We start from the raw sequence: 9,710 nt of genomic DNA, 5'->3' as shown, positions 1-9,710 counted from the left end.
TTGAAAGATCATTAGCCAAACACACTTAAATTTATGGAGTGTTGAAAAACAAATTAAAAAAAAATATAAAAAGAGAAAAAATAAAAATAGAAAATATTCTCCTATCCTTGTTGATCCGAGCTAGTAAATGTATAGATGTGTTTAAAGAGAAAGGACTAAATTGTGTATGGTTTCATGGCATGGCTCGAGTTGGTCATGAAAAGTGTGCAATTGAAAGTTAAATATAGTGTATTAAAGTGCTTAGGAGGGTTAGTCACTATACCAAAATATATCCTACCCGTCCTTTAGCCTCCATTACAACCTATAAAGACCTAATTAATCCTAGACTTCGCGAGATTATATTAGTAGAGAATACACTACGGGCAAGTCTATGGTATGACTGCGGGATGCACAAAAATTCCTTTGTGAGAGTGAGTGGTTCTTTGTTCGTGTATGCGATGTCCTTAAATTATATTTGAATGCACATTTGAATGTGTGGATGCAATGCTCTCTTATTTTTTGGTGAGGCGCATGGTTCCATGACGGATAGGTGACGTTATTAAACATCTCCTGTTGAGTGAGTGCACAAGTTGAGAGTGCTTATTGGCGATGAGTCGGTCATTGAGGTTGGGTAGTTGTTTGAGTGTTTTAAATTGTTTACCACTATTCAGGCATGAGAAAGTTGGGAAAGGTACTAATGCGTATATGATGGCTTAATTGTTGGTATCAACCAAGGTCATAGGTGTAGTGTGTTGAATTGCCAAATGTTTCTCCATTGTATGATGTCTAGCATTGAATTGTTTGGTTAGCAAGGTTTTAGGTTGCTCGAGGATGAGCAACAATTTAAGTGTGGGGTGGTGATGTTTGGTTAAAAATCCATATATTTGCGTGTAATTTGCCTTGCATTATGCCTTGATCTTGTTAACTTTAGTGTGAATATTTGTGATTCGAGACTAATAATAGTATTTATATGTGTAAGAGTCAATTGAATGTGATTTAGAAAGTTTGCATGCAAAGTGAAGTAAAAATGAAAGAATCTGGAGGAAGTATAAGTTTTTTGCCCAGGTTCGCGCTAGGAACTAACCAAAACGCCAAGGGTAGCGGAGCACAAAAGTGGAAAACGTTTGGTGCCCAGGTTGGCGCCAGGAACTAACCAAAACACTGTTGACAATAGGCTAAAAAGTTCAATGTCCAGTTTCTCGCCAGGCGCGAAGCATGACGCCCAAGGACCGATTTTGTCCTAATTCGACTAGGACTTGGGGATTTCAACCCTACACGTCCCCAACATATATAAAAGGGGTTCTAAAATAATTTTTGAGAGGTTGGACATTATTTGGAGGCGAGAACATCACATGGAACGACTTTTGGAGGAGAAAATCATCGAGTTCTTCATTCCTTCATCTTTTCTTTGTAATTTGTTTATGCAAAATACTTGGAAGATTGTTAATACGAACATGAGTGACTAAGCACTCTAGTTTCTAGGGTTGTGGTTGACATGATTATTAACGTTTACTAATTACATCTTCGTTAATTCGGATTATCATCTTGTGGTTGTTTCTTTAATTCTAGTTTTAACTTGTCACTTGTTGTAGCTACCAACTCACCCTACTATCTATGCTATGCATGGGAATGTCGTGTTTAGATTAGTGTAGAATTCTTGCTTCCGAACCCGTGGCTTGGGGAACGATTTCGCAGTTATGATAGGACTATACCTAATAGCCTTGCTTAGTTGAATACCGTATTATATTTGTTCATGATAGACTTAATACCATAGGAATATTGGATTGATATATTGTGGATAGGAGAATAGTATTGTGGGAACGTGCTATTCATATAAATGATCCGGTCAATTAGCAACCATAGATAATCTTGATAAACGAGTGTGATTATTGAACTTAATACGATTGATAAACCGACCACAACCCTAGAATATTCATCTCCTTTGAGTAAAATCCAAAGACACACGTTTACATCCTTGATAAATTAGCTAATTACTTTTTTTATTTTTGCAAAAGTAGTTTATAGAAAAACAACATTTTTAATTATCTTGGACAATTAATTGACTTAAGTTAGCTTAGTTAACAATTAATCTATGTCTCTGTGGGTTCGACTTTCGATTTTTAAGTCATTTTATTTCTTGACGGCCACATATACTTGCATGTACTTGGGAAACCAATCACGATTCTTGGATTTGATATAATTTGGGTCTTTTGAGCATTTCGATAAGTTTGAATAATGTACTTGGACTTGTTGGCATGATCTCATGGGGTCCCAAGGGGCTAGGGTGAGTTCCGGGGTGGTTTCAAATCATTTTGAACCACTTTGAGATGGCTAATGTTCTTGTTTTCTGATGTCCTTCGCGTTCGCGGTCAAAGGGATGCATTCGCACAGAGTAATTTGGTTACCGGGGGTTTAGTGCATTGCCTTCGTGACCAGAAAGACTCATTCGTAAAGGATGTTTTGTTGATCGTGTTCGCGATGCAGAAGTCGTGTTCACAGAGCCTTGTTTGTCATGCGGGTTTTTGGCTATTGCGTTCGCGTGTGGAGCACCTCATTCGCGAAGGCCCGGCCAGTGTGAAAACTTTCGCGTTCTTGGGGGAGTCTTCACATTCGTGAAGCACAACTGGATCTGGAGGGAGATTGACCTTAGCGATCGCAAGGGTACTACCGCAATCGCGTAGGGTATAGCTGGGCAATGCATATAAGTTGTTAATTTTGGGACTTTGAACTCATTTTATCATATTTTGAGATTGGGAGCTCGGATTGAGGCGATTTTTGAGACGATTTTCACCTACTTGAATTGGGTAAGTGTTCTTGACTCAAATTCGATTATTATCCATGGTTCTATATTTGATTTTGGAATTTGATTTATAAATCTAGGGAAGAAAAATTAGGGGTTTTGCCTAAACTTTAAGAGAGAGTATTTCGGGGTTTTGACCATTGATTTGGATCTGGATTTGGAAACTAACTATATATTTGGGCTCGACATTTTATAGGTTATCAAATTTTGATATTGGTTTCAAATTTTGGGAACGCGAGCTCGGGTTGACCTTTTGGAAATTCTTCAAAGATCGATGTTTTACGGATTGAGATCACTTCCTTTAGGATTGTGTGACTTCCATGGATGATATTTGGCTAGGGTTTTCTTGATTAGAGGACTATAGTGAGGTTTTGCCGCAGTTTGTAATTGATTCTAGCCTAGAAAGAGGTAAGTTTCTTGGCTAACCTTGTTAAGAGGGAAACTCGTAGTATTTGATTTGATTGCTATGTGTTTAAGGTATTGGGATGGTGTATATACGTGGTGGCGAGTGTATATGCACATACTAAATTTATATCACGTACGAAGTAGAATTGAGATACTGTATGCCTTATCTCAACTTTGTGCTCATTTGATTCATGATTTATTTGACCTATGTGACTATGTTGCTCTCTTGTTCATGTTAGAAATTATGCCTAGAATTATTATTATTTATGAAGACATGGGAACTTATCTTTGATTTGATGAATTGCTTAAAATGATCGTAGTCATATAAAGATTCCATGAGCACATATCTGTATGATAATTATTTAGTCCTTGTGCATCTTTTATATGTAAATTCTTGGACATACGTATTTATATCACATATGGATACTTGATTCAGTCTAAGACTTTGGCACGAAAATCAAGGTCGTGCGATTAAAATACAGTTATGGCATATGACATGATGATCGGATGTTGATTTATGAGGGATTGCTATTATGCCCCTCTTTGCGCTTAGATTTGGTACTGCCCCTCCGGAGTCAGATGATAACCCATGTTACTTTGGGCCCTCTGAGCATGGTCGGTACATGGATTTTATACCGGGTCGATACATGGATTTAGTATTGGGTTAATGTGATACATCGATTTTGTATCGGGATACATGATCTTGTATTTGGGTAAATACCGGTTTGAGAATGAATGCATATTCTTGATTCATTTAGAAGCATTCATATAAATGTTCCGAACCTGGGGGGCGACACCGGCACCCGGTGCCTCACCTATCCTTGCGTAACAACTTGCGACTAAGGGACTCTGAACATATAATGTCATACTTTGGTCACAGGCCACATTGCAAGATAATTTGCGAGGCAAAATATAAAACTGAATGGAAACTAACGCTGACTAAACATCAATATGAAGCTGGGATGGCAAGGCCGTCCTAAGTACTACAACTGACAAACTAACAAAATATATATACAAGGCTTACAAGACCGACATACTGTACTAACTGACAGGTTATGACTACAAGCCTCTACTGATGGATATACTGTAATCGGAATATTGCCCCGACCTACCCATAGCCTATATACATATATACACAAGATGCACACAAAACTTCTAGACCCGGCAACTCTGAAGGACGTGGAGCTTACCGATAAAGCTGAACTCAGGCAACACCTACTGAGGAGGTCTACCCGTCTGTCTGTCTGAACCTGCACGCATGAAATGCAGCATTCCCAGAAAAAGGGACATCAGTATGAAATGATATACTGAGTATGCAAGGCAATAAAATAACTAAAAACTGAAACTGAAACTGAAACTGAACTGATAATATAATCACTGAAGTAACTGGGAGTCAAGATAATCTGAAGATATTCTTATCTGCTGATATTGACTCAACTCTCTCAATATAGTAAGTAAAATAGTTGTCCGACCCTACAAGGCCCGGTATATATATATATATATATATATATATATATATATATATATATATACTGCTCTACCGTAGTAGATCACTCATAGGCGCTCGGCCATATTAGACTCTGTATCTCGACCAACTGGGATCGCTCATAGGCGCTCGGCCACAATAGGCTCGGTATATTACTTACCATCTGATCAGAGGTTCCCTAATAGGGGCCTGCCCATCAATTATAGCTCGATGCTAATAAAAATACTGTAATACTGCATATATAGGCTCTCTTCTCTCTTGGCTAGAACAAGACAATACTCAATTGAATATGAAGTCTTGATAAGGAAAATATTGTAACTTACGAGACTAGGAAAATATACATAAATTCTGGATTTCTCTTTATGCCTCGTTATCAAACTCATGTAATTACGAGATCATGCCAAAATAAAGGAAGGGCTTAGCCTTAACATACCTGGAGTAGGGAAAACTCCGTATGATATTCTTGGAAATGGTTGTATCGTACTCTTTTAGAATCACAAATTCTCACGTTGCTAAGGTGTTAAGAATTCTCGTTGGAATTTTTTTGTTTCAAGAAATTGTGTTGAAATCTTGTTGGATTGAGGCTAACATCTGTTTTGCAAGGTTTGAATTAGGAAGAAAGTTATAAGATTTTCAAGAAATTGTGTTGAAATCTCGTTGCTATTATAATATGGAGTGACTATCGTCCTTGGCTTTGCATTGTGTATAACGCACTTACCAAATGAATTTTTGGTATTAATTCAAGATAAGAGTTCTTGGCTTTGCATTCTGTATAACCCACTTATGAAATGGATTTTTGGTATTCATTCAAGATAAGAGTTCTTGGCTTTGCATTTTGTATAACCCACTTACAAAATGGATTTTGGTATTCATTCAAGATAAAAGTGTAGTGATAAGTATTATGACTTCTCTTTCCATGTATCATCTTAATTGATTGTCCAAATTCAAGTTATTATCCAATCCTCCTCTACTTGCTGCCATGGGGGGGGGGGGGGTTCCCCACCTATAATTATCCACAAATCCACATGGTTAATCTTCCATTAAACCAATAATTAACCAATTACCCATGTAATTAATAATTATCTCAAATTACTGAAAATGCTACTCATTTTTAATACACCTTCTACATCATACTCTCATGGTCAAGTAGTACCTTGTATGGCACTTGTCCATAAATACCGGGTATTATGGCTCGGACCGTATTTTATCCCAAATTGTCAAACTTTGCCGAAACTTATTTTCTTCAATTCGCTTACCCTCTCACCTTCACAAATTTACTTATCCCTTGTTTGAAATAGCATAGTACTTGTAATCTCAAAATAATTTCCTTCCCAAACTTATTTCGATTAACTTACAACAAAACTTTAACGTATGAAAACGCGAGATGTAACATTCTCCCCCCTAGAAACATTCATCCTCGAATGTTTATTCTTAGAGACTTTGGGAAAAATTTACCAGAGTCTCTTCCGTACATTAGATTAAAACCGACATGTACGCAGCCAGAAAATATACTATACATGCCACACATGGCTAATGTTTATAAATAGCAACACTTGGCTTCACACAACTGTCCATTATAAATTCTGAAAGTCAAAAATAAGAGATTACCTGATGACCTACTGGCCTGAATAGAGCTGTGATGAGGCATCCCACCTCGAGCTATATCTTCAGTTTGAAATAGGTGGGGGTATTTAGACTTCATTTCTTCCTCTGCTTGCCACGTCATCTCTTCCACATTCTTGCTTCTCCATAAAACTTTTACGGAGGCTACCTCCTTATTCCGTAGCTTGCGGATTTGTCGGTCTAGGATGGTAACCAAAATTTTCTCATATGACAAGTCCTCCGTAATCTGTACATTATCCGTGGGAACCACCCGGGTAGGATCGCTAATGAACTTCCGTAGCATAGATACGTGAAAAACCAGATGGACAGACTCCAATTCCGATGGTAATTCTAACTCATAAGCTACTTGGCCCACTCTACGAATGATCCTATAAGGCCCAATACACCGTGGGCTAGGCTTGCCTTTCTTGCCAAACCTCATCATGCCCTTCATAGGCGATACCTTTAAGAATACCCAGTCATTAACCCCGAACTCTAAGTCTCATTTCCGTACGTTAGAATATGACTTCTGATGACTTTGGGCTGTTAACAGTCGCTCCGGATAAGCTTTACTTTCTCTATGGTCTGCTGAACCAGGTCTGGCCTATGTAACCCAGATTCTCCAACATCAAACCACCCTATAGGAGATCTGCACTTACGCCCATACAAAGCCTCGTACGGAGCCATTTGGATACTAAAGTGGTAACTGTTATTATATGCAAACTTGATAAGAGGTAAATGTTCATCCCAACTTCTTTTAAAATCCAACACACATGCTCGTAACATATCCTCGAGCTCTGAATTATGTGCTCGACTTGTCCATCAGTCTGTGGATGAAAAGCTGTGCTGAGATTCACCTGAGTCCCTAGACCTCTCTGAAATGACCTCCAAAAATATGCTGTAAACTGGGCCCCACGGTCATATATAATAGATACTGGTACTCCGTGTAGCCGCACTATCTCCTTAATATATAACCTTGCACATTCTTCTGCTGTATATGTAGATCTGACCGGTATGAGATGTTCTAATTTTGTGAGCCTATCGACTATCACCCATATGGAATCAAACTTACGATGAGAACGAGGTAAACCCATAATAAAGTCCATGTTTATCGCCTCCCATTTCCACGTCGGGATCTCTATAGTCTGCATTAGCCCTCCAAGCTTCTGGTGCTCTACCTTCACCTGCTGGCAACTAGGACACTGAGCGACAAACTCAGCAATGTTCTTCTTCATATCATTCCACCAGTATGCATTCTTAATGTCATGGTACATCTTCGTCGACCCAGGATGAATGGATTACCACGAATAATGTGCCTCTGACATAATCCTATCTCGTATCCCTGCTACATCTGGAACACATAGACGACCCCTATATCTGAGAACTCCATCTCCCTTGAGCTCTAACAACAACTTCTTTTGCTGTGGAACTCACTCTCTCAACTCGACCAAAACTAGGTCCTTTTACTGCCTCTTCTTTACTTTAGCTATGAGAGATGATTTTGCAGTATTTTGGAGTACAACTCCACCATCGCCAGAGTCTACTAATCGAACCCCCAAACAAGTCAACTGATGAATCTCTCTAGTTAATTGTCTTTTTTCGGCCTCTACATATGCTAAGCTACCCATATATCGGCGACTTAAGGCATCTGCTACCACATTAGCTTGGCCTGGATAGTAGAGAATGTTAACATCGCAATCTTTCAATAACTCAAGCCATCACCTATTTCGCGAATTCAATTCATTTTGCTTGAAGATATATTGCAGGCTTTTATGGTATGTAAATACATCGACATGAATGCCATATAAATAATGCCGCCATATTTTAAGTGCATGGACAACTGCAGCTATTTCGAGGTCGTAGGTCGAATAATTTCGCTCGTACTTCCTTAACTGCCTTGAAGCATACACAATTACTTTCCCATGTTGCATCAGGACACATCCTAACCCGACACCTGAGGCATCACAATACATGGCGTAACCATCTGGACCCTCTGGAAGTGCTAGAACTGGCGCTGAGGTCAACCTGTTCTTAAGATCCTGGAAACTCTGCTTGCAAGCCTCCGTCCACTGAAACTTAGTTGCTTTCTGCGTCAACTTCGTTAATGGTGCCGAAAGGGAAGAAAAACCCTTTACAAACCTCAGGTAGTATCCTGCTAAGCCTAGAAAGCTATGAACCTCTGTCGGAGTGGTAGGTCTAGGCCAGGATTTCATAGCCTCAATCTTCTGAGTGTCTACCTTTATACCTCCATCGGATACAATGTGTCCCAAGAATGCTATAGACTTCAACCAGAACTCACATTTAGAAAACTTAGCATACAATTTACTATCACGGAGGGTTTGGAGTACTGCTCGCAGGTGGCCCACATGCTTATCCTCTGAACATAAATAAACCAAAATATCATAAAAAAATACTATCACGAACAAATCTAAAAATGGCCAGAATATGCTATTCATCAAGTCCATAAATACGGCAGGTGCGTTCGTCAACCCGAAGGACATGACAAGGAACTCGAAGTGGCCATATCGGGTCGTGAAGGCTGTCTTGGGAATATCTTTCTCCCGAACTCTGATCTGGTGGTACCCCGACCTCAAATCTATCTTTGAAAAGCATCTAGCTCCCTGCAACTGATAAAACAAGTCATCTATCCTTGGAAGTGGATACTTATTCTTAATAGTTACCTTGTTTAGCTGCCTATAATCGATACACATCCTTAGTGAGCCATCTTTCTACCATACAAATAGTACCAGTACACCCCAAGGTGAGGTACTGGGCCTGATAAAACCTTTCTCTAGCAAATCTTTTAACTGCTCCTTCAACTCCTTCAATTCGGTAGGTGCCATTCTATACGGAGGGATGGATATTGGTTGAGTTTCTGAAAGCAAATCGATGCCGAAATCAATCTCTCGCTCTGGAGGAATACCTGGAAGTTCATCTGGAAATACATCTGCGTACTCTTTTACTACTAGAATAGACTCAAGTGTAGGTATCTCAACATCTACATTTCTAACTCGCACAATATGATAAATGCACCCTTTTGCGATCATTTTCCTCGCTTTCAGATAGGAAATGAACCTACCTCTGGGTGTCCCTGTATTACCTACTCATTCAAGGACTTGTTTACCCAAAAAATTAAATCTGGCTGTCTTTGCTCGACAATCAACTGTGGCATAGCAAGCTGCCAACCAGTCCATGCCCATGATAGCATCAAAATCCAACATCTCTAGCTCAACTAGGTCGTCTGAGGTTTGACGACCACAAACTATCACCGTACAACCTCGGTAAACCCGTCTAGCAATAATCGATTCTCCGACCGATGTAGATACCGCAAAAGGATCACTTAATATTTCAGGCACTATACCAAACTTCCCCGCGACAAATGGGGTGATATATTATAAAGTAGATCCTGGGTCTATCAAGGCATAAGCATCGTGGGAG

This window comes from Nicotiana tomentosiformis, chromosome 7 (assembly GCF_000390325.3).
Source record: "Nicotiana tomentosiformis chromosome 7, ASM39032v3, whole genome shotgun sequence".
NCBI lineage: Eukaryota > Viridiplantae > Streptophyta > Magnoliopsida > Solanales > Solanaceae > Nicotiana > Nicotiana tomentosiformis.
This window is presented reverse-complemented; position numbering follows the sequence as displayed.